Raw genomic sequence first — 26,348 nt, 5'->3', positions numbered from 1 at the left:
AGCCATCTTTACTGAACAGTACATGCCATGTGACTTCATCCCCATCTTCAGATCACCATTTGGCATAGAACAACAACTGAAGTTCTTTCTTAATCCTAATGAGCTCTCTGTTTATCACTGATGTCCTTTCAAACTAAGGAATCAACAAGAAGAAATATTTTTGGTATGGATTTTTTTGGTATGGATTTTTTGGTATGGATTGATACAATTTTAAGCTTATATTTACTACAATATACTATTTATGTAATTCAACTCTGGTTTAGAATATACTGTATATGATGATGAAATTTTAAGGTTAAAAGGTCTACTCGGATTATCAAAAGCTAACTTAGAGATTTACAGCTAACTATGTATATCTAACTGTTCAAAACCAGGCTTCTAAAAAAATTAGATACGTAAAAACATACGTTGGATAAATAAGGTTTATAAATTCCTATGGTATACTCAGGTTCACAGTAATATTGGCCTAGCCTCTTTTTCTTTGCTCCCCAAGCCAATAGAGAGAGACATTTACTTAGCATTAGAACTGGTTTTTTTATTTTTCTTTCTTTTGGTTTCTTGTTGGTGGTTTGTTTTGGCTTTTTGCTTGTTTGGTTTTGTTGTTGTTTGTTTTTGGGTTTTTGGAGACAGGGTCTTTCTACATAGCCCTGGCCTTCCTAGAACTCACTATGTAGACCTCTGACTCCCAAACGCTGAAAATAAAGGCATACAACCTCCACTCCCAGCAGAAGATTCATGATTTTTATTATTGTTAGTGATGTGTAAGTGGGTGCACATGAGTGCAGGTGCCCACAGAGGCTCTTGCCTGGAGCTAGAGTTACAGATGACTGAATCACCTGACATGGGTGCTGGGAATCAAACTCCTGTCATCTGGAGGAATGGCACATGCTCCTAACTGCTGAGCCATCTCTCCAGGCTATTCTTCACAGTCCAGAAAAGCTGGGGGTCACTGGCACATTAGCAGGTCATCCGACCTTGAGACCACTACAGAGTTTGATGCCTTGCTGTTTGTAGCTTGTCAAACATTGGGGGGGGGCGTCCTGTGTTAAGTCAGTTGAAGTAGGCAACTCCTCTGCTGCTCTCACTAGCAGGCACAGTGGACACATGGGGTTTCTGTCTAAATCATTCTAAAGAGACTCTGCCCAGCATGGAGAGCAGTGCACAGCCTGGCAAGGTTCCAGGTTCATTCTCGGTTTGAGCAAGCATAGTGTGCATACTGCTGGGGAAAGGGACCAAGATGCATTTTAAATCCAGGCACAGTTTCCTAGAATATTCTAGTAGACATAAGAAAGTACACTAATGGCCATAGAAAAAGCCAGGCCCTGTGTGGTGGGATGCTTCCAGACTCCAGAGCAGAAAGGCACCTCCTAGGTAAGATGCAGTGACCCCGGACTGCTGTAGCAAACCTGTCCCCAATGGCCAGAAACGGGCATGGGACGGCAGAGTTCTCAAGCTAGGTGCAGAAAAGCATGTGCAAAAGCCCTGAGGCAAAGCGCAGTTTAACATGTTCTAAGACAGCAAAGAGAGCTTGGCTAAGATATAATAAACACGGGAGGGCAGGGGAGGGGGAGAGTGGGGAGGGGAGGGGAGAAGAGGGGAAGAGGAGAAGACTAGAGATAGGAGAGTGAAGGGTTTTAGACTAAAGCATCTTACTCTGAACAAAAAAGGAAGTTGCTAGAAGATTTCAAACAGAACAGAGATGATGACTAGCGATCATTCCATGGGCCACATGAAGGACACAGGGAAAGCGGAGGAAGGAGTAGTGGCCACCTGCGGTCTGCTGAGTAGATTGCAGTTTACTGTCTTCCTGCACGTTCAGGGTGTGTTTCTCAACCCTAGGAAGCCGTAGGCAATGGCTGAGCACAGAAGAGAATGTCCACCCAGTCAGGGCCCCTCTCCAGGGCCATCTGCATGGGCTTCCCTTGGACTGTGTAGAAAGTGCTGCCAGCCTTGCAGCCAGGTCTGGGGTTCTTCCTGCCCCACACCTCACCCAGCGCACACTCCTAGCCACCCCGCTTCTGTTTCCTTCCCAGACACCAGATGGCTCGCTGGTTTCAAGGGAAGGAAAGGGTGGTTAAGAGTGAACATCGTGATGCTCATTAACTCCAGAACTCAGGAGCTGAGACAGCAAGGTCTCAAGTTCTAGGCAAGCATGAGCTACATATGACCCAGTCTCAGGCAAGTCAGACGGTCAGACGGATAGACAGATGGATGAATGGGTAGGTGGGTGAATGGATGGATAGAAAAAAATTAGAGGGTCGCTAAATGAAAAAGTTGGCAAGACTTGCTCTGAAACTAGACATGGGGTCTGTATGAACAGGGACATCCGCCTGGGGAATAGAGCTGTCACTTCACAGGGCAGGGGGTGGGGAGGGAGCAAAGGAACAGGAATGGTAAGGACAGAGGGTCTCAGTTTCCAGACAGGCCGGGCCAACGCAATGGGATGATGAGTCAGGTCTGCACACAGAATCAGGACCCAAGAGCACACAGAGCAGATGGAGGCACACGACACCCAAAGGCTCAGGGTCCCCTGCTGCAGAGAACAGAGTCCCATTCTAGAACCACAGTGGCTAGCACACTGCAAGCACAGCCTGACTGGAGCACTGGGCACAGAACTGACCAGCGCTCTGAGCACAGCGTGACCAGGAGCTGGACGCTGTGCTGCTGCTCCACTCCTTCCTCTGTAATCCTCCAGGTACCGTCCACACGCAAGGTAGGAAATAAGCTCACCAGGAGCTGGGTGCTTTGCCCAAGGCCAGCGAGTCAGAAAGAGAAGTCACTTGGCCAAGTCATCAACGCCTGCGGGGCTCCAGCTTTTCCAAGAGCCAGGTGACTGCTCTCTGACACCTTCCAGGGGACCCACTGCCTTGGGCTGGCTAGAGTTATCCAGTAAATGGATGAGGGTGGGGTGGTGTCTCAGTAAATGCTACTTCAGGGAAGGTGTCCCCTAAATGAGAAGTGATTACTCAACCCACACAGCCCTAGAAGTCAGACTACAGTGCTCAAAAAAAAAAAAAAAGAGGAGGCATGAAGCCAAGAAGTGGTAGCTCTGGTAAGAACTGGCTGCCCTGAGGCATGTAGAGATCCAACCCGGTCTCTAACCCAGTCTCTGGGAGCCAGCACTGCAGACAGCCTACACGACTCCTCCTGTACTGCATAGCCAGTGTACATAACCCAACCTTCACTACCTGGGCAATGTACAAAACTCCATCCTCACTGCCTGTAATTTATATGACCCTCCCCCATACTGCACAGTCAGCTTATATAACCCACTGTGGTGGTTTGAATAGGAAGTGTCTCCACCTTCCCAGACACTTAGGGAATGGCACTATTAGGAGGGATGGCCTTGTTGGAGGAGGTGTGTCACTAGTGGGGCAGGCTGAGGTCTCCTATGCTGAAGCTATGTCCAGTGTAGCACAGTCTCCTTCTGCTGCCTGCGGACCAAGATGTAGAACTCTCGGCCCCTCCAGCACCGTGTCTGCCTGCGCACAGCTGTGCTTTCTGCCATGATGATAACAGACTAAACCTCTGAACTGTAAGCCAGCCCCAGTTAAGTGTTTTCCTTTATAAGAGTTGCCTTGGGGCTGGGGAGATGGCTGTTCGGTTAGGAGCACTGACTGTTCTTTCAAGGGACCAGGGTTCAATTCCTAGCACCCACATGGCAGCTCACAACTCTGTAGTTTCCATTCCAGGGGATCTGAAACCCTCATACAGACATACATACAGACAAAATGCTGGTGCACATAAAATAAGTAAACAAATAAATCTTTATGAGAGCTGTCGTGGTCATGGTGTCTCTTCACAGCAATGAAATCCAAACTAAGACACCCTCCTTCACTGCCTGTATTTCTACAACTCCATGTATCTACATTGCATGTAATTCATATGACCTCACCTGTAGTACATGCAATTTACATAACCCTGACTGCCCTGCACAGGCAATTTATATCACTCTACCTATAGCCCTAAATGCCATAGCATGATGCCCATCTTAGAGATGGGAATACAGAGGGGTGGAGTTTTAGCAAGCACTCCTGGTGATACAATACAAATCCCTGCAGGGTGCCCAATTTTGAAGCCTCAGCTCTTTCCAACTTTCACACTGATTCCTACCTATTCTGGAGTCAGCATCCCCTTTGGACCCTAATGTGTCACTTATGGCACACTTCTAAGGCCATCTGTTTACAATGGAAAGTTCATCACATACACTCTCATGAAGGATGCAGTCTAATATTTTGGTTGTCAAATGATAGCATAAGAGCACTGTACATTTGAAACGAATTTTTTGTTTTGTTGAGACAGGGTTTCTCTGCGTAGCCTTGGCATTCCTGGACTCCCTTTGCAGACCAGGCTGGCCTCGAATTCATAGAGATCCACCTGCCTCTGCCTCCCTGAGTACTGGGAGTACAGGTGTGCATCACTGTGCCCAGTCCAAACTATTTTTTAAACATTATAGTGCCATGGCTTAAAACACTTCCATTAGCAAGAGGGACCCAGCACTGCTGTCAGCTCTAGTGAGAGAAGCTTCTTTCCAAAGTGACTGAAGAGGCCAGTACAGTCACCACATCCTCAGCTGCTGGTATGGTGCAGCCAGAGGGTTCCTGGGGAGGTTTTGGTGCCATGCTTTCCCCTAGAGAGAAAAGCCATGCTGGAATAAAGCACATGGATGGGTAGGCTAACCAGAGAGCGGCTCACTCAGAGTCGAGCTGTGTGCTCTCTTGGCAGAATCTAACCACACACATGTGGTGTCAGGAGCCAAAGAGGGGATGAGGTGGCCTAGATGCTCCATGTGTTGTTGCTAAAACAGCCGGCTCCAAACTGTTAGGTTTCAAACCCAGGGCATATGGCTGAGGTGCTGATTTAACATATCAAAGTGGACACCGGCCACTGGCCACCAGGTTCTCCCTACATTCCTCAGTCTCTATGGGCTACAGGTATGGCTGGCTAACCCCGCCCCTACTCTAAACTTCTCCAGTCCAGGGAGTGGGCTGCCTTCCCTATATAATGCAGACATTTTAGCTGCCTGGCCTTTCTCTACACTCTGAGCCTTCTGGTTTACTATACCTGTTCCTCCTCTCTCCTCATCTTTTCTCTTCCCTGTCTCCTCACATGGCTCGGCCTCATGCCCACTCTGGACTCTCACAGAGGTCCCTGCCTCTGGGTCACACATAGCTATAGTAGTGTAGGAGCACTCGTGTTTCCTTTTCCTTTTCTTTTTCTTTTTCTTTTTTCTTTTTTCTTTTTTTTCATAAACCACAACAGAAACTCAGCTAGAAAATTGATGTGGTGACAGAAAGTATGCTTCTGTAGGTGGGACAGCAGCTGGCAGAGTACACAGCATGAGGCATAGTGCTGGCGGGGGGCGGGGGTACACAGCAGCTGGAAAAATACACTGCACGAGGCATGGTGCTTGGTGGGGTGTGGGGAACACAGGGGGGAATGCGGGGGGGGGCGGGGGGAGGCAGCAGCTGGAAGTGTACACAGCATGAGGCATAGTGCTGGGGGGGACGCAGCAGCTGGAATTATACACTACATGAGGCATGGTGCTTGGGGGTGTGGGAGGGCACGAGGCAGGGGAAACAGCAGCTGGAAGTGCATAGAGCACAGGCATGGTGTTTCTGTAGGGGGAACAATAGCGGGAAGTGTACACAGTTGTCCAGTTTTTCACACCTCTTGCTCTGGAGTGTGGAGAGCAATAGGTTAATGTTTTCATCCTAAACCTCTAAAAATCATTTGTGCTTTGTGAAATAAGCCAGTGTGACTTCTGCCATCCCAATTCAGAAGAGCAGAGCTACACCCACTAGAGGCAGAAGCTGTACATCTGTAAGGCCTGGGTTTAAGGCAAACACGACCTTCAGGTTAACTGTCATTTGGAAAGCCCATGAGAGGACTCCCTGGAACTGCCTCAATCCTAGGCTGTTTGTCCTACCACAGGCACTTAGGCGTTGTGCAGCTCATAAATGACAACAGGAATACAGACGCAGAGAAGTTAGAGCCAAAAGAGCCTCGGCTCAAATCCTGATTCAGCCACTTTCTGCAAAGTGCTTGGCTGCCCAGGACACAGCCCCCCACCCCCACTCCCCCCACCCCCTCACCCCCGCTGGGGAGATAAATGCTCCTCCGAGCTGGTAGGGTACTGTGGAAGGACTCTAAACAGAAATGGGTGACACAATCAACAGGGTGCCTGGCTCAGAAAGGACACATGTCTGTACATGAAAACCTGACAACAAAGAGTGGAACATCAGGCTGTGACTTGGACCTCCACCCAGTGACACTTCGTGCTTCTCAGAAGACAGCTAGATCAGGGGCATCACTAAGCTGCTCCTCAGTACTGAGCATCAGTGAGTCACTGCCAGCGGACGGGATCCTGCATGTGGACAGCTGACTGCAGTGGACAACAGAGGCTGCATCGGCCACTCATGCCCACCCAGCTACTGATGTGGCTTTAGGGCATGTGTGTAAACAAGTGAGCATTTCAGCCTCCACTCCCATATCCTTAATGAAAAGAATCTACTCTCTCCTGTGCTTTTATTTCTTTAAAAAAATTTACTTTCTTAGTCTATATGGTAGCCCGTGCTCTCAGGAGACTGGCAAAAGAAGGGAGGATATTGAATTTGAGAACAGGGTCACACATTAAGTTGAAGGATAACCTGGGCTACAAGGATGAGGCTTGAATCATCTCAAAATAAATAAAAATTAAAAATAAAGGGGCTTTTCTTTATAGTTACAAGTTTATTGCCAAAAGAAAGACTTTTTTTTTTTTAATTTAACATTTTTAGGTCTCAACTTGACATAGATGAGAGCTGCAAATCAAGGAAAGGTGGAATATAAACCCACCCAGCGTGAGTCACAAGAGCCACAGTACTTCTGGATGCTGCCTTTTTTCAAGGCATCCTTTCTCACTTGGTCCATGCAGCTACTCAAAACACTTGGCAACCACGACAAGAAGGAAGACAGTTAGGATTCACTGGATGCCCACTAAGTGTTCAGCACCACTTCAGACTCTAGGGCCTGGTATTCCACCCTTGTTCCCTGAGTTCACCATCCTTCAAATTATGTCCAGGAAACAAGAAGTGATGTTACCATTACCATGAGCAGGAGTGAAAAGACGCTAACGGGTACAGGATCCCATCAGAATGGTCTGGTGCCAGTCAGTGGTGACACTCACATATTGGTGATGATACTAAAACCCACACCGCTGGACTGTATACTCAAACTGGTCCACTGGTGGCTAGAAACTGCACGAATTACAGCATCGTAAAAACCTAAGCACAGGCTTGCTCCCACCCACATACTTGCCCACTTGCCCACATGACCACATGCCCACATGTCCACACACAGGAATTCATGTACCCTCACTGGTGTTACTTTTTCTACAAAATGCAAATGGCCATGGTGTGACAGCTCTCTTTCATCCTGCAGGCCTTGGTAGTCCAGTCCCATTGGCCCTAGCACACAAGCCTGGCCTCTTCTTTATCACAGCAACATTACAGCTATGTAATGTCTCAAGACAAAGAGCACTACCACCTGCAGCCTACCTAGCTCTGAGCACGTGACTGCAAGATCAGTTAACTATGACAACCAACAAATCCCCAGTGTTCTACGATGGTGATTTGCCATCCTGCCTCTGTGAGCATCGGTTTACATTCTTACCAGCCGAAGCATAAGACTCCTGGGGTCCATACCAGTGCTACAATTTATTTTTATTTTTACTGAAGACAGGGTCTCACTATGTAGTCCTGGCTGACCTGGAACTCACTATGTAGACCAGGCTGAATTCATAGAGATGCACCTGCCGCAGCCTTCCCAGTGCCGGGATTAAAAGTGTGCACCCACCATGCCCAGCCCACTGCCACTCATTTTAAAACAAACTCCAGAGGAAACAAGACCAAGACTGGCAGAGCTGAGACGCATGTACACCTGAGCTCGGAACAAGTCACCCACCCAATGGCCAGGCTAAAAGAGCCCAAAAGAGCAGGCAAGAGAAAAGGCCTGTCACAGTCTCAAATACACTCAGAGATGATGGCTTCAGGCCACTGGGGGACCTCAAAGAGCTGAAGACTAAGAACAAAGGCCCCTAGTTGAGAGAAGCAAGGTTGGAGGTACAAAACTGGCTTTCTGCAAAAACTTGCCATTCCTGAAGACATTTTCCAGCCCACGGGCAACAAAAGCCAACCCCCCAAACACACACACACACACACACACACACACACACACACACACACACACACACACACCAAAAAACAAAAACAAAACAACAGAAAGATGATTTTTGTTCAGGAGAAAGGTGAAAATAACTTCACACAATTAATGTGGAAATTCTGAAATATGTCCCTGGTCCAGGGACCTTCAAGGACAAGTATTACAGCTGAAACTGTAGAGATGCCTACAGCACAGACAGGAAAGAGAAATATCATCCTTGAAACTCAAACTCAAGGTCATGGCAAAGTCCACTGCTTCAAGACTGATACAGAAAAGATACATTTAGAAAAGAAACCATGTGGAAAGCTCCCTTCCCTATGAATTCTCAAGAATGGCAAAGAGTCAAGTCACAGTGGAAAGAAAACAAGGCACCACAGAACAGCACTGGACACCTTCATGTGGCTGCTCCCTACTAAGAGGGGTACACAAGAACAGCGCCAAGGAAGGCAAGGCCAAAGGGGACAGATGACGGTGACTCAGGGAGACAGGAGCCCAAGAGGAGAGAGGGGGGATGTGTGTATGTGTGTGGGGGGGTGTTTTGTTTTTTAAGACTTAGTCTTAGAAAGTTTAAGTTGGAGGGGTAGGGAGGTGAGCTGGAGAGAGTAGATCTGGGAGGAGATGAAGGGTGAATATGGTCAAACTGCATTTCACCAAGTTCTCAAATTATATCTTACGATATATAATACATAATATACATATTTTTAACAGCACTAAGGAGGCTGAGGCAAGGCTGTCAGAAAGTTGAGGCCACGCTGGGCTACATAGAGTAATCCTGGATGGATGAATGATTGGGTGGATGGACGGATGGATGTTGTGAGCCTCATGGTGAAAGACACACCCCAAACCACCCAGCAACCACAGGCAGGCAAACAGAGGGGCTCCACCTGTGTCACACTAAGCCAGCAGAGCCAACACCATGCCCCTCAAAGTCAGGGCAAGTGGGTCAGGTGGCTACCATGGCCACACTGAATTCTGAGTGAGTCCCACATATACCCAGAAGCCGAAGACATTTTTCTCCTCAGTAATAAAAGAACTTTGACATATTGGGAACAATTCTGTGATAAATGGCAAGCCAGAAGCTATTTCAAAAAGCCAACAGAGATGTACTGCCTTGACAACTTCCCTGAAAATCCTAATTATGTCTAAGAACCCAAACTGCAGAGCCCTGGAGGAAGCAGAGGGCAGGAAAGGGAGGAGGAGTCTGGGGAGGGGTCCCTCTGTCACTCCAAAAGCCACAGGGCTGAGCCTCTATCTATGGAGGGACTACCCTGGCAAGTGCTCGCCAGTGTCTCTGTAGGTGGCTGCTAAAATGTGGAAAAGACATGTCCCCTAGGGAGGTGATGTCCAAGTATCTGGTTACATGTTAGATAAAAAATAACAAGAACTGTCTCCACACCTGGTACCTTCAAACCCTGAGGCCACATCTGGTGTGGCCACTTAGTCCTAAATGTTCCAAGCCCCAAAAGACAAGTGCAGGTGAAAAGCAGCTCTCCTTAGCCACCTAACGGCACGAAGCTCCTACAGACAGCTCCTGGCTTGTGGAGGCTCCAGTCAAAGTGTCCTTTCGGGTTGACACAAGCGCAGCACACAGGCACTAGAAACTATACTTTCAATTTTGCATTTGAATGTTTTTCCACACTAGCCCTCTAGTGTGGCGGTCTCTTCATGCTGGGTGGTGGCTGTGAGCAGGACGCTGGAGGAAGGGTGACCCCCTCCCAGGTACAGTGCTCTGTGCACTCTCAGCTGACAAGGGGCGACCTAGGCGTAACCCCAGTGTTTCAGTGGCCAGCATGGTGAAGCTCCATAAAAAGTGGGTTAAGGAAGGTGACCCAAGATCACATGGGGTCTGGCAAGACACAGGAGCCGCATCTGTTATTCTCATGAGGGAGCAAGGTCAGTAGGGCTCCGAGCAAGGAGGTCACGTGACAGATTGGCATCCTAGGCAAGTGCTACACGGAGCTACACCCCAGCTCTCTTTTTATTTTTGAGAAAGGATCTCATTAAGTTGCCCAGGGTGACCTTGAACCTGTAATCCTCCTGCCTCCTTCCAACTAGCTGGAACTGAAGGGCTGTGTCACCAAGGCCAGCTGCCACCAGATTATTTCACAGTACCTGTCCTCATCTTGCTCCCCCAGCCCAGCGGTGCACTCCTTCTAAAGTGAACTCTAACTCAGCCCAGAACCCCAGCTCTCAGTGCTCCCCCTCGGCCCTTCTCCCTCTCTTGTGCTCACTCTCCTTTTATCCCATACCCAGTCTTGGACCATTTATCTTCACTCTCTTGGAGACCCCTCTCAGACCAGGGCTCCAGGCACACTGCACTTGCCGCTCAGGACTCTCTGCCCACGTGCACACTCAGCTTGAGTGCCCCCATTTTCAACATAGGAAAACTGGACTCTGTAGAGGTCAAGAGCCAGGCGTGGCAGGTGTATGCGGCAGCTCTGGCTCCATCCCCACTGTTTCTCTCTCCTCCCCCTCCCCCTCTCTGCCCTCATGGTTCACCCACAGCCATGGGGCTGGTCTCTAGCACTGCAGAACCTACCATGGTGGTGCTCACCTGCAATCCTGGCACCCTAGAGGTAAAAGCCACAGGGATGGACATTCAAGCTCATCATTGACTTACTAGGGAGTATGAGGACAGCCTGGGCTGTAAGAGAGCCGGTCTCAAACACAAATAGTAAAATAAAAGTGCTAAACAGAAGTCCAGAACGTTTACATATGGTATCAGATTCTATGACCCTAGATAATAGCCCTTACCCCACCTGACGAATTGGAAAGGCAGAGGCACAGAGAGACATACCTACAGTCCTGTGAGTAGAGAGGGGAAATTCAACAAAGCAGCCAGGTTCTAAAATCTATCATTGCCACTACACAACATACCCTGCGATATATGAACACATGCGCTGGGGTGATCTTTTTGTGCACTGTGTAAAGATTGTCTGTGTTATTCAAAAACTGTTCCCTGTACCAGCAGCGATCTGATTGCAGGTCAGACTCTGTATTGTTATTCCTACGGCCACGGCCACATCATACTTTGTAAACACTCCCTCCAACGCCTTCTGAACAGCCCATCGCAAAGGCTGGAGGGGAAGGCAGGACTTCTGGGCAGAGATATGGGAAACTCTGGGAAAGAGTGAGAGGCCGAGGGATTCCCAGCTGGATGTGGAGGAAGAAACAGTGCTGGGACTAAGATCGAGAGGTTTAATCGCATGGCAGAATGTAGATTAATATGAAGCGGTTAATTTAAGAAAGAGCTAGTTGGGAATAAGCCTAAGCTAAGGCCAAGCTTTCATAATAAATATAAAAAGCCTACGTGTCTTTATTGAGAAAGTCCGGCTATAATTGGCACCCAATTATGCACATCCGTGGCCAGGAAGGAACACACTTCCCACCGCGCACCACCCTGGGCCATCTCTTTCTACGCTAGTGGTAGGCTTGGCCTTGTGGCTGCTCCAGTTGCTCAAATGATAACCAGAATGAAAAAAGCAGAGGCTGCTCAGTCTTTCACAGGAGCTTTCCTTTAGGGATGTCTCCTCTCAGAGCACCAGGACCACAATAGCATGAACAACCCAGGGGTGATGGTATGAATAAAAATAGCCCTTAGGGGGTGGCCCTACTAGAAGTGTGGCCTTGACCACTACAGCCTCCTCCTGCTGCTGCTCCTTCAGTGCAGACCTGCTGGCTCTTTTGGGCAGCTGAGGAGTCTCCAGCGCTCACCATGACAGACAAGAAACGCAAGGAAGGAGTCCAGACTGAGAACAATGATCATATTAATTTGAAGGTGGTGGGCAGGATGGTTCTGTGGTGCGGTTTAAGATTAAGAGGCGTACACCACTTAGTAAACTAATGGAAGCCCTTTGTGAACGACTGGGTTTGTCCATGAGGCAGATCAGATTACAGTTTGATGGGCAACCAATCACTGAAACAGACACCTGTACAGTAGAAGATGGAGGGTGAAGGTAGGATTGATGTGTGTCAGCAGCAGACAGGAGGTGTCTACTAAAAAGGGAACCTGCTACTTTACTCCAGAATTTTGCTATAGACCAAGAATACATTCTCAATTAGAAAGCTGCAATTTTCTTCCACCATCCTGACTACTACAGTATAGTTTTCTCTATTCCTTCATTTCCCTGTTCCTGTTTCTTTATTGCATATAAAGTAACTGGTGTATGTGTACAAGCACATTGCTCTTCTTTTCTTTTCTTTCTTAAACTAAACGGCCAGTGTCCTGTTTTGGCAACATCTGATGGAGATGGTCTATGAAAGCATCCCCCTTTCTCCACAGTGGCATGCTCATTCACGCTTAGCTTTATATTCCAGGAAGCTGCTTTTCTCTCATTGCTTTAACAAAAGAACCCAACAACATAAATCCTTGCATACTTTCTTTGATTGGAGAATTTTAATGTTTTTTATTTATCATTGTAAAACCAAGGACAATTTTATAACCTTTTTGTACATAGCTGTTACATGAAGGGCAATCTGTCTTTAAGAAGGAGTAAATACTCTTGAACAAAATGACCCTAGATAGTTTTCCCTTCAAGTCAAGCATCTTGTTATTTGATTAAACTTTTTTTTTTTAGTGTGGCATTGTTGGAGTAGGTATAGTTTCATTGAAGGAAGTGCCACTGGGGACAGGCTTTGAGGTTTCAGATTCTCAAGCCAGGTGTCTCACATTCTCTTCCTGATGCCTGTGGATCCAGATGTAGAGCTCTTGCAGCATGTCTGCCTGCACGCCACCATGCTTCCCACCGTGACAACAGTGAACTAAGCCTGTAAGCCAGCCCCAGTTAAACGTTTTCCCTTATAAAAGTCGCTATGGTCACGGTGGCCACAATAATGAAACCCTAAGTAAGACACCAGGTTCCTATGTGGAGAAAACCTGAGCAGCTGAGCAGCTGACAAATGAAGCTCCCCACTCAGTGGCCTCAGCTACAGCAGCCACGTGGCTTTAGACACTGTGGAGAGGGATAAGGGGCTGTGCCACACTGCCCCGTGCCTCAATTCCCAACCCACTAACTTTGGAGCAAACAAAGTTGTACTTGTTCAAAGCCAATCATTTTTAGAGTGAATTGTCTGTCAGAATAGACTATGGAGGACTTGAGGTTAGGCTCAGTGCCAGAGTACTCGCTGACATGAGCTAACAAGGAACAATTCCCCAGCAGCAGAGAAAAAAGAAAGAAGCCATTAGTGTAAGTTTCTGTACTTAAGAGAGGGTCATGAAGACCCAGCACTGTGTGGCTAACGTTATTCACTGCAGGTACTGCTATGGCCTATTGTGGATGAGTCACCATTCTGAGCATGAAGATTTGGCAAACACTGAAATGGACAAAGATGTCGCTGGCCTTTAGTCAGCATCAGCTCTCAACCTGTTGGGGAGGTCACATGTCAGTTATTCTATATATCAAATATTTCCATTCGTAACAGTAGCAAAATTAGTTATGAAGTAACAATGAAATAATTCTATAATTGGCGGTCACCACAACTTGAGGAACTATTTTAAGGGGTCTGAGCAATAGGAAGGTGGAAAACTACCTCTTTAGGAGCTTAGATACTGGTTGCAAAGTTGGACATGAAAAAATAAATGCAATTACATATCAAGTAATACTATATGCTACAAAGAAGTGTCATGTGCTATTCTAGAACAATCTCTTTAAAAGGGTCATTTAAGCACTGGTCTGAAGGAAGCAAAAGTGGCAGCCATGTGGAGATCAGGAAGCAGGAACTCCAGACAAAGGGTCCAGAAAAGTGACCTAGACCATGGGTGGAGGTGTCTGGAGGAAGAGAATGACAGGAAGTGGCGCAAAAGGAGGCTCAGACCAGGCTGCACAGGGGCAGCCATGTCCCCAAAATGAAAGAAAGTCTGTGGGCTGACTCGTGTTCAAGAACAAAAGCGTCGAAGCCAGCGAAGTCACTTGTGATATCAACTTCTGGATAGGAGGCAGCAAGGCAGCACTGCAGAGGGGGAGGGGCATCCTTATCCCAGGTGTGCTCCACAGTGGCTTACTTACCTTCCTCTAGGCTGGAAACCACCCCACCCCACCCCCACCCTCCATCGCTTATTACACCTAGAGAAAAGTATTTGTATGAGTGTGCCTTTATACACGAGCAAAGGTCAGAGGACAGATTACAAGAATTATAGGACTGAGCTCCGGCCATCAGGCAGAAATCACCTTTACCCTCTGAGCACACAGTTGCTGCATAACTGCTGGGGTGGAAAAGGGAACAAGTGTAGCTGCCATCACAGCCGCTCTAGGGACTTTAGAAAACAGGAGACTCTCAACACCAGCCTAGAGAGGCTGGAAACTAAACCACACAAAAAGGAATCCTCCCCAGAGCGTGTTCCCCGCTGAGTGTGGGGCGAGTGGACTGTGCACGCTGCTGCAGCCCTCTGGGAGGAAACTGAACCCGTGCTGACCACCCCACTGCCAGTCATCACTGCTCTGTCAACACGGGCTCTGTCTAGAAGGGAGCTGTGCTTGGTGGGAAGGCCAAGGCAAGCACAGACTCACTTTCTGGAGAAGCAGAAGGAAGGGCTTCAGGCCCCATTAGTCTTACTGCCTATAAGTGGGCTGTGGAGAAAGCAAGGCAGATGCCCAGTCCTGTCCATTTTATCTTACACCGACCCCTTGAACCCTTTAAACCTTTTAAATTCCCACTGGTCTCTGTCGTTGGTACCACTACTCTCTCTATAGGAAGGGACTATTGTAAGGTGACCAACTTACAATGCAAGTGTGAACCAGTCACGCTCTGCAAATGACCCTTTGGGGCTTCCATTGTTGATTTGATAATCCCCAGTGTTTTGTCACAGCAACAGGGAGCTAACACACAGTGTATTTCAGACACGTGAGTAGCCCAGGAACTTCAGACTTTCCTAGTACACCCTGCCAAGGTCACAGTGCTCAGAGGAAGCAGAAGAATCCTGGGTTTAAAACAGCCAATTCAATTTTAAGGAGGCTGATTCAAGGTGGTGGTGGCTGCTGGCACCCATGGGACCACTGAGCAACTCTGAGGAGCCTGAGTCCCATGGAGGATTAGAGGGGAGATTCGGCCACAGAGGAGGGTCTGCAGACTGTGCAGTATCTCTAGACCAACTCAAAAGAGGCAGACTTAGGGGAAGATGCTTTTTTAAAGTAAAATTGGGGGGAAAATATGGCGGAGCTGAGCAGAGTGGAGCAGAGCAGAACTAGAGATACAATAGTGGTGATGGTAGGGGAGCACGGTTGTGGCAAAGGGCATGTCCTTGCCGTGCCGAATAGGACCAGTCCTCAGCATGAAGCCCCAGACTCACAGCACAATCATCCTGACCCTGGGCAACAACAGGATCTCTAAGGTGAGTGAGTCTCAGCACTAATCCAGTATTTACCAGAGACCGTGAGCCAGACCAATGACTCACTGCAATGAGCATTTGCAGGTAAAGTCTTTGAGCAAAAATATATAGTGTGCAACACACAGCATTTGCAATGCCACTTTAATAAGTGAATGTGCAATAAAGGGCTGAGAAAGACGGCAGAACAGAGTGATTCTCTCTCGGCTAACGGAGTCACAACTACAGATGTAGCCTCAGAGACAGGCATGGGAACAGAGAAAGAAGCAAGTCGTTGCCAAGTAGGGCTGGCAGGGTAGTGTGCAGCAGCCTGGAGCTCGTGCAGACTGTGCCCTACAACTAGCTGCCCAGTCACATCATCACCCTGGCTCTAAGCAACAACAAAATATCTCAGAAGAACAGCTCATTTTCTGAATTAAGCCTCCTTGAAAAACCTCTATGGTTCCCGCTGCCTATGGAAACCATGTTGGTGTCTGTGCTGCTGCAACAGGGGCCATGTTGATGTCTGTGGTCCATAATGCAGCCAGAAGGTACGTTGAGGTCTGTGTTCTGTGCTGCCGCCTGAGGCCATGATGGTGTCTGTGGTATATGTTGCACCAGAGGGCATGTGATGCCCACGGTCCAAGCACGGCCCATGCTGATATCTGGGATCAAGCTATGGACCATGTGGATGTCTGTGGCTGTGTGCCACCAGAAACCATGTGGAAGTCCCTGCTGCCACCGGCTGCTACGGGCAAAGAAGCTTCTTTTGCAGTGGTATTGATGACTGCAGACTCATAACTGAGAATGAGAGACACTGAAGGCCTCTGTGATGAACCCCTACCCCAAAAGAAATAGGAAGCTATGAAGAGTCCTTTAAAATAGTGACAAAGATGCTGAGGTATAGCTCTTCACAGTTGATGGCTCCATGGGGAGGGGGGCACACTGTTATCTTTAAGCGGCTGGCCACTGGAAGTTTGACCATGCTCCAGTGAGTATATGGGCAATGCAAATTGGACTCAATACACTGTTTTTCTTTTGGGGGGAAGGGAACAAGAGTTGGAGGGTGAACCTGGGAGGAATGGGAATCTAGTATGAATGGGGTGCTGTATGAAATTCCAAAATATTCAATAGAAATATCATGTTAGAGTAAAATTTAAGTTAAGGGGAGGGGACAAGAAACATTTTTAGGAGTCTCAAAAAAAAAAAAAAAAGCCAAGCCTCCCCTAGGGCCGGGGAGGTCTACAGCTTGGCTGGGATAGTGCTTGCTTAGAGCATATGAAGTTCTATGCATAACAGGACCTATGATCCCAGCACTGGTAAATTTGGAGCAAAACTATCAGAACATAAATATGTAGGAATTTTTGTCATCTAGCACAATTGAAACTGCATCCATTAATCAAAATCTTTCCAATGCTCTGTTCCTTGGACTGAGTAACATATTTGATGTCATTCCATGAACTGAGCAATTGTAGGTAAGTACTTAATTGAAATCATGAAAGATTTTTCTTGCATGGCTAGCTTATTTCTAGCTTGTTTCACTTTTAAGTCTCACATGACAATCATGAAGCATGGATAGGAAACCATTCCTTTTCTATGGCTGAATAAAGATGCTCTACACTGTGTATATTGCACATGCACTCGACCACTTCTTCTCATAATGGAAATCCTGTGCCTTGGACCTGCAGACCATTGTGAATATTGCTGACCCATTCAAGAAATTAAAATGTCTTTTGATATAAAAAAAAAAGAAAGAAAATTAGGAGCAAAGTGTCAGAAGTTCAAGGTCATCTTCAACTCTATAGCAAGTTTGAGGCTAGTCTGGGATACATGAGACCTTGTCTTTAAAAAAAAAAAAAAAGCAATCTCAGACCCTATGCCGTCTTGGGAAGGGGGAGCCTTCCTGCTTTTAATTAATTCTAACATTTAGGAGCAACTGGGCAGGGGGTGGGGGTGTCAATATGCGACAGAGCAAGAAAGTGCCGAGCTTCCTCCATCTTGTATTCTTGCTGAGGCCATTTCAAGTTTAACTAGATTTTGCTCTCCTTGATGGAGAATCTTATGGAAAATTACCCAGCTCTATTCTAGGAACTTGAGGTCAAGATGCCCCAGCTAACTTGCCTCAGTGTCTGTTAACCTGCCTGATGTGCAAACCTTTGTCTCATTTCCCCACTCCTTACCACCCCCAAAGCTGCCAATGAGAGAGCAGGATGTGGTTTTTATCTTCACCTCTTACCCTAAACACGCAGGGCTACACGTGGGTCCTGAATACCTGAGTGTAGTCGCAGCTGGCTGGGTGCTTTGAATTGGTCATGTCTGATGGGCTCCCCAAAACAGATATTCCCTGTAAGGAAAGCATGCCTTTCTGACTTATTCTAAAGCAGTACTAGGTGGAATCTACCTGACGCCCCATCCAGCAAGCATTATAATTAGAGCCACTAATAAACTACCACAACAAATCTGGAAGGAGAAACGTGACTGTTCTCTCTGAGAACAGAAAACTGTCAATTCAAATTAAGAAACAGTAACAAATGGTGAGAAATGTGACTGGGGTAACGGAGTCTATGTTCCATCAGGAGAGTCCTCCCCACTAACCCTCCTGCTAGAGTAGATTCAGAGACACCACTCAGGGGAGGAAAACTACCTCTATTTGGATAATGCTGGGGCCCAAGTCTAGACTGAAACCCTAATTTTCCTTCCAAGGAACCCTCTATTCTACACGTGGGGTTTCTACATGATGATGTCAGTTAACACCAGAGTTGACAAGGACTTGTGAGACAGCTCAGTGGGTAAGGGTGCTTCCTGCCAAATCTGATGACCTGAGTTCAATCCCTGGGACCCACATAGTAGAGAAGAAAATTAAATCCTGCAGTATCCTCTGATCTCTGCATCCACGGTCTGACATGCATTGATCCCCTCACAAGAATAGATATATGTAATTAAAATGTTTAAAGGACTTTAAACAAACCCAAGAATCAACGAAAATTGCCTTTAGACTATCTCTTCTAAAGAGATCACCTGAAACTGAACCCCATAGCTATCCAACCAGGTCTAACACTCTACACATATCTAGCCAAAAGGAAGGATTCAAACAGGGTGCTAACATCCCTGAACATCCAAGAAGCGTCTCTATATTGTCTTTGTATAGGGTGTTTGGGGAGTTGCATGCATGTGCATGCAACCTTGGCCATCATTTCTCAGGCACCATAGTTAATGAGACAGGACCTCTCAATTTGTCTGGAGCTCACGGAGTATGCTAGGGTGGCTGGCCAGTGAGCTCCAAGAGGTTGCCTGCCTCTGATTCCCCACTACCAGGGCCACAAGCACAAGTCAACTGGGCTTTCTATGTTCTGAGAACTGGACTTGGTCCTCACAATAGCAAGGAAAGATTTTCTTTGTAATTTAATGTCTGAGCTATCTTTCCAGGCCATGAATTTTCTCTTCAGCCTAAGCCCCAATCATATGGCCATTTACTTCAAGCCTGGCAAGACCTTTCTCAGAAATAGAGTGCCACTCAAAACAATGGGCTAGAAAAACGCCGGTGAACAAGAACGTAAACATGGAGATTAACTCAACTTTTTGATAAGCTGTTTTTGTTAAACCTGCCACTTCAAATGCCTCAGTGGCTAAAGCACATGCTATACAAGGGTGAAGCCAAGTTCAGATCACCAGAATCCACTTAAATGCCAGGCAGGTATGGTAGCTTGCTTGCAATTCCAGCCTTGGAAGACAGATGTGGCAGGGCAAGCTGGCTATTGAGGTTAGCCATACTGGCCTCTGAATCAGAGACCCTGACACAGTGAATAAGGCAGACTAATCAAAGATGATTCCCATCATCAGCCTCTACATGCATGTGCACACGTATGCGCACACACACACACACACACACACACTCATGAAAACGGAAAAAATAAAATAAACTTGTGGTGTTGATGTGCACCTAGTGCCTTGTTAAAGCCCTTTCCTCCTCACTTGCCTGCCTTCTTCATTGAAAAGGTGTTGACGTGAGTGTTAGCTGACATCCACCATGATCGTGTTCTGCAGCCACACTGACATACTGATGTCTGCCTATGTCTTCCCTGAGTGAACTCAGCTGGGGCAGGAGCAATCAAACGGGGAAGAATGCCTTCATTTTCTGCTGGGGTTGACTTGATTTGGATTCACTAGTAATAACAAAAGCCAGCAAATCAGACATAACAGAACCCCTGGGACCTACGCTCTCCCTGTGAGACTCAGCTGACTAATGCTCTCTGCCCACTAATGGAGAGAGGGGCCATTTTCAGGGTAAAAGACAGCTACAGACCACCAGCACCCCACACTCAGGCTCAGCAGTGAAGGTGGCTGCACAACTGACAGATTCCTCTACCTCCCAAGTAATCGGGAACCAGTGTCCCAAGCCATTCCTGGTAACACCTGCTCCACGACCTGTTGGAAACAGAACCTAATTTTTGACTGGGAAGATTGTCCCCAATGTTGTCACACCACTGACTCTCCCCTAGGAGTAACTCTGGCCCAGCTCCAGGAAAGATGTAATCAGGGCTACTCCAGCTATGGATTCCCAGGTGAGCTGGAGGTTGGGTCTCCTGCAGTGGGAAACTGCCAATGGCTAGGAAGCAAGAGCCTCTCTCTCCCTCTTCCACCCTGGCCTTGAACTAAGGAGAGCCCCTAGCTAGCACCAGTACAATCACGCCATGAAGGAAGCCAATATGTGACCAATAGTGACAGCCAATATGGAAGAGAGAGAAATGAAGACAAAGTGAAAAGTCAAAACAGGTAGACAGATGCAGAGACAGCTGAATCCCAGCAGCACCAAGCCCCTGGCCAGCCACCCCATGGTCAGGTAGACCTTTATTAAATACATGGTGAAGCATTCATTTCATACAAACAGCACTAGCTGTTTGCAGGGCTTCTCTACTCAGTATTAGGCCAACTGTCTTTCTTTGTTTGCAATAATGAATTCTATGGGACCAGCAGACAGACAAGTGCTTGTGCTCAATAACCACCAATCCTCTTAAGAACCCAGGCAGTTTATAAAATTGCAATTAAAGTCCTGGATAATTTTTATCTGACCTCATTTTAAATCTCACCTAGAAAATAAGAAAAATTGACATTTAAAAAGAAAAAGAGTAAGCAGGACTAGTTCTAATATTCACAAATACTGCAAATGAATTAAGTCACAAAAAAGGCAAGATTTGATTAGACAAAATAAAAAAATTGATTTTTAGTTTAAAAATTTCACAGAAAATTTAAGAGAAAAGGATATTTGCCACAAGAAAGGCAAAGAAATGGTATCATAAATTAAAAGCACATAACATAAATATCTAATATGTTTTAAATGTACCAAGCACAGTGGCACCCAGCTATAAGGCAAACACTTGTGGGAGAAAGGAGAATGGGGAGTTCAGGGCCAACCTGGGCTACATATATAACGAGACCCTGCCTCAAAATTAAAAAACAAACAACAACTAATAACATTTGAATAACTGAGATTGACAAAAATGTACTCAATTCTAAAACCCAAGACAACAAAGCATAGACAATATATTTGGAAAAACTTAAACACTATAGAACAAGTGTAGGATTAAATTATCAAAGAGCTGAAACAATGCATACCGTGCCTCAAGGGCTGCCATGTGGACACTCCTTTCTGGAAAGCACATTGATTTTCTTTGTGAGGCGTCCTGAATCGCCTACTTGCCCTGAACCACCTACTTGGAGCTAACCCCAGAGAACTAATCAGAGCCCCATCCAAAAGTGCAGGCATGGAGCACCACTGCACCAGGGCTAAGAATCCAAACATGAAGAAAAAGTCCTCACCTTGGAAAGTGTCAACCATTATGTGGCTATTAAGACTGTTAAGAAAAAGTGATCAATGACAAAAATGTTCAGGATACAATCTCAACTGAAATGCAAGAATGCAAAATGGCAGGCACAGGACAATCCACGTTTCTCTCAGGCAGACACACTGCACACTGAGAACATAGGCCAGGAGCAGTCTTTTTACATCCTTAGTGCCTACTTCCTGGATGCTGTAATTTCAGGTGGTTCTCTTTCTGTGTGTCTCAGTCCAACAGATGCACTTCCTTAGATCAGCAAATAAACTTTAGATCAATGTTTCGGTTTAATTCGCCACGGCCTATTGGAGTCTGATGCCTCGGACACAAGCCCACATAACTGGTGCAGGGGGCATCTCAACTCACTTTCTGGGATTCAGCACACAGCCAATGTAGGCTGAGCTCCTTCCTCAGTGTTCTCTCCAATGTATGCACCAGAGCACAGATGCAATGGTGAGGGTCTCAGCCACAGTGGTACAGAAAATATGGCAGGTCAGGGACACAGGTAAAGCAGGGGAACTGCCTGCCAGCTGCGGGGCAGCCTCTCTGAGTTCATCCCTCTATAGAGAATAAGTCATTCTGTCTAAGCTACCAGGGTCACAACTTTGTTACTAGCAGCCAAATTGCATCCCCAAACCCTGACCCACTCATATGCCACTGTCACACTTGCTGTGGCAGCTTACACACTGAATCCCTCTGAAGCACCCGTCACAAAGGCTTCTGAGACATGGCATGCAAGGTGGCAGTACTCTGGGCTTCTTGGGCCTTGCTTTCTTTCTTCACAAATGAGGTTCTGAAGGCTTTGACAGTTAATTTAAATTCTAAGATGGTCTAGACGTCCAAAAGACTTGGAAACACCCACACTTGCAGCAACAGCACAGCACAAAGGGACGCACACCCAAGGCCAGGTGTGTGGGAACTGGACAAGGGCTAGCTTCCCTGAGCAGAAGCCCCCTCCCTGCCCTATGCTCAATCAGCTGGAAGAGGGCCTCACTTCCCTGAGATCCAAACAAAAGCTCACCTTGTCAGATTAGGGCCAGCTTCCCCTTACCCAATTGTGTGGGAGACCCGCAGTGTAACAGCTACAGCAGATGTAATGTCTAGCTAGGAGTCCCCCTGCAGCATGACTCAGAGCTCCTCTGCCCTCTACCTTATCAGTTAAGGCCAACTTCCCCTAAGCCCCTTACCCAATTATGTGATGCCAAGGCTGGGAAAGTCCTGCTTGCGGTTTCTGCCTTTAAAAACCTTGTATTGGAAGGAGTCAAGGCCGCTCACCTTCCTCAGCCTCTGGGGAACGGACAGCCCTTGCTCTGGAGCAAGATCAATAAAAAAGACCCTTTGTACATTACATCTGACTGGTCTTTGGTAGTCTATGAAGTTTCGTGACTTGGGCATTACAGGTGAACAGTACACACAATGCACCAGTCTCCAACCCTGAGGAATATTGAACCCTTAGGACCTTATGCCAACACCTACCACCACACAAGCCCTCCTCCAGACCCCCCCCCCCCCCCCCCCCGCACCAGTGTTCAAGCAAACTTTTAAAATATCCCAAGACAGTAACTGACTGCCAGTTGTTTGGTCCAAGCAAGTGGATGTGCTAACTGCTGCAGCACAGTGGAGAGGTCTTCATTGAATGAGATTTGTGTTGGAGTGATATGGGGAAGCCAGAGATATAAAATCAAAACCTACAGTACCGGGAAATAAATATGAAAAGCAGTCCTGAGTCATCTGTGCAACCAGAGGCAGCATATATTAAAAAAGAAAGTGAGAGATGGAGTTTTAAATCTTATAAAGTCTGCCCTTCCAGGCAGGAACAATTCCCACAGGAAAAGAAAATTGTACTTTTCCAATAACCCTAAATTGTTATTTATTTCTGAATCCTCACCTGTTACTATTTGGTTCCCTAAGGTTTGCACACTGCTGAGAGCACTGTGATTATAAGCAGAATCTATACTCCAAATGCACACAGGTACACATGGATCAAAGGTACAACCTGTGTTGCCAGCCACCTTTTATTATGTTTAAGCTTTCTGTTTTGAACACTGATTAATTTTCCTTTCAATAACAGAAGTGTGGCGTGCCAATCTCTCCACCCAGAGGCTTCCCATTTCTCCTTATGAGTGGAGTCTTGGTACAGATGCCTGAGAGCTGGGACCCTCAGAGCATCTCAGGGATCTGCAGGTGAAACACTACCAATAAAGGAAAGGAGGGCAGAGATGGTGATTTCCACATCAAGGTCTCTGCGGTCCATCTAGTTCAAGATACAGTCTACCCCTCTGGCATGAACTCTAGTGCCCTATATTTGACCACTTCCCCTTGATGGGGAGGCCTGGTGGCACTCAGAGAAAGGGTAAGCAGGCTACCCGGATGAGACCTGATAGACTGTGACCATATGGTGGGGGAGGAGGTCCCCTTCTCTCACAGACCTAGGGGAGGGGAATAGGGTGAAAGAGGGAGGGAGGGAAGGAGGGAGGAATGGGAAGATACAAGTGAGGGGAGAACAATTGAGATGTAATCTGAATAAACTAATTAAGAAGAAATGAAATCATTATTTAAAAAAAAAAAGGCACAGTCTGCCCACACTGCTCCCACCCTGGCAACCCAAACCCAGGAACCCTCACATGGGAGCTGGGTCATGCTCCCTAGCCAGAGGATTTAAGCACTGTAGGCCTGGGGACTGCCCCACAGGGCAACAGGAGGTGGTGAGCACAGCACAGTGCCGGCTGGTCCAGGGTGGCTTCTGCCAACTTTGGGGCACATCAGTAAAGAGAAATTCAACTATCTATCTTCCCAGCTTATTAAACACCAGAGGCCACCAGACAGAGGAAGGAGGAAATGACAAGGAGTCTGCTTCCCGTGCCTCCCTTGGTGATTCCTGTCCTGACTGGAGAGGACTACCAGCTCTCCCTCACGAACAACCTAGGATCTTTATTCTAGATCCAAAGAGCATTTATCTCACAGCAACCCATTCAGATGTTTAAAAAGCAACTTTACAAATAGCTGCACAAGCACTGAGGCCCTGAGCTCCATCCCACAGTCCATGGAGCCCGTGCTTGTACTTCCAGAGCTGGGGAGGTGAGGACAGGAGAATGAATCCCTGGGGCTTGTTGGTCAGCCATTTTGATGTAATCTGCAAGCCCTGGCCCCAGTGAGAGACCCATTTACAAAAAGCAAAGTAAAAACTATTGAGTAGTTGACACAAAGATGGCCTCTGGCTTCCATATACATGTGCATCCACATAGACACAAACATCTACACACACACACACACACACACACAGAGAGAGAGAGAGAGAGAGAGAGAGAGAGAGAGAGAGAGAGAGAGAAGAGAGAAGAGAGAAGAGAGAAGAGAGAAGAGAGAGAGAAGAGAGAGAGAGAAGAGAGAAGAGAGAAGAGAAGAGAAGAGAAGAGAAGAGAGAGAGGGGGGGGGACCATAAGATTGGAGACAAGATCTATAAATCATGTATCTAGTACCCACGCGACACAACTCCTACAAGTCAACAATAAAAAAGACACAACATTTAAGCAACAACAAACATGACAAGGTGCTCAGGAGGATGAACCAGCCTGCCTCCATCTTAGGCTTGAAAGCCATCTTATAGTAAAGAGAAACTAGGCTCATTCCTGTTTATGATTGAACTTTCGTTTCTCAAGGATTAGGCTAAGTCCCACCTGTAACCTTAACTACAAATGGTTCTGTACTGCCTATACCAGGAAACAGCAACATACCTTTGTTTCAAGAGGTTATTATTACTACCTATGACTACCTATTGTTATGACCACCTTGCAACTTTGTCTTTGTTTCAGAGGGTTATTATTACTAACTTGTTATGTTCATATTCTGCTTCTGGAACCCTGCCTATTTGCCAAATCCCCTTCTCCTGAGCTATAAAGCCCTTGTCTTCCTCACATCCAAAGCTAATCTCTTGAATCACACTTTTAGGGAGAGACACAATTAAAAAGCTTGCTTTAATTAATTTGGCCATGACGACTTGGATTTGGATTGGTGGTCTCTCTCCTCAAATCTTTGGAGTTAACAAATCCAACCCAATGATGTATTATGGATGCCTAGAAGAGGAAAGGCAGAGTAAGTGTGGGCATGGATGGTGGGTCCTCAGCCAGAGCCTCATCCACTGCTGCTGCAGAGGTGTAGTGTAACTGAGTTGGGAACTGTCTGTCCCAAAGTTAAGGCCAGGGTTACTGTGATAAGGCAGAAGTTGAATACCCAAATAAGTGCAGAGACACAGAGTATGCCTACACCATGTGCAGATACATGTTCATGGCAATACTACTTACAGTACTCCATAAGTGCAAACAATAGAGCCGAGGGATTGTGGTCCATAATACAAAGGAATATGGGCTGGAGAGATGGCTCAGCAGTCAAAAGCACTGGCTGCTCTTCCAAGAGGACCTGGGTTCAATTCCAAGCACCCACATGGCAGCTCACATCTCTCTGTTCCAGGGGATCTGACACCCTCACAGAGTCAGACATACAGGCAGGCAAAACACCAATGTACATAAAACAAACACAAATACAACGGGATATAATTTAGTCATAAAGAGTTGACATTCCTGTACATGCTCTGATGTGGATGTACCATGAAATCATGCCATGTGAAAAGTGAGAAAAAATTTACAAAAGGCCACATATTGTTTGATCCCAATTACAGGTGTGATCGCAGAGACAGAAAGCAGAAGAGTAGTTGCAGTGACTGCTGACTCATGTGCAGGATCGCTTTTGGGGATGGCGACATACTCCACAATGGACTGTAATAACAGATGCACAATGTGATTAACATATTAAACCATCAGATGGTGGTGTCCACCTAGGCGAATTACACCATGTAAGAACTGTACCCCCATAAAGTTAGTGTTCTAAACCTCACAGAGTATTTCCACCCCGCGTGCAGAACTGTGGAGACTAGGAAATACAGCCTGAACCCTCCCCAGGGTCTGGGCTGGTGGGGTAAAGAGCCTCCCAGGCAGGACTTGCAGATAAGGAGAGTCAAA

The 26,348-nt window shown here is 46.8% G+C and overlaps 1 protein-coding gene and 1 pseudogene across 7 annotated transcripts in view; one reads left to right on the top strand and one right to left on the bottom strand.

The window, feature by feature from the left end:
* SNX29 (sorting nexin 29) overlaps nucleotides 1-26,348 on the bottom strand; it is a 401,127-nt gene that overhangs the window by 182,584 nt on the left and 192,195 nt on the right. The window lies entirely within an intron of this gene.
* LOC311586930 (small ubiquitin-related modifier 2-like) lies at nucleotides 11,802-14,075 on the top strand (annotated as a pseudogene). The gene has a single exon. The product of its transcript is annotated as a small ubiquitin-related modifier 2-like (transcript).

Source organism: Acomys minous (genome assembly GCF_964271855.1).
Source record: "Acomys minous genome assembly, chromosome: 16".
Lineage (NCBI taxonomy): Eukaryota > Metazoa > Chordata > Mammalia > Rodentia > Muridae > Acomys > Acomys minous.
Note: the sequence above shows the minus strand (reverse complement) of the source record. Positions and strands in the feature narration are given on the sequence as shown.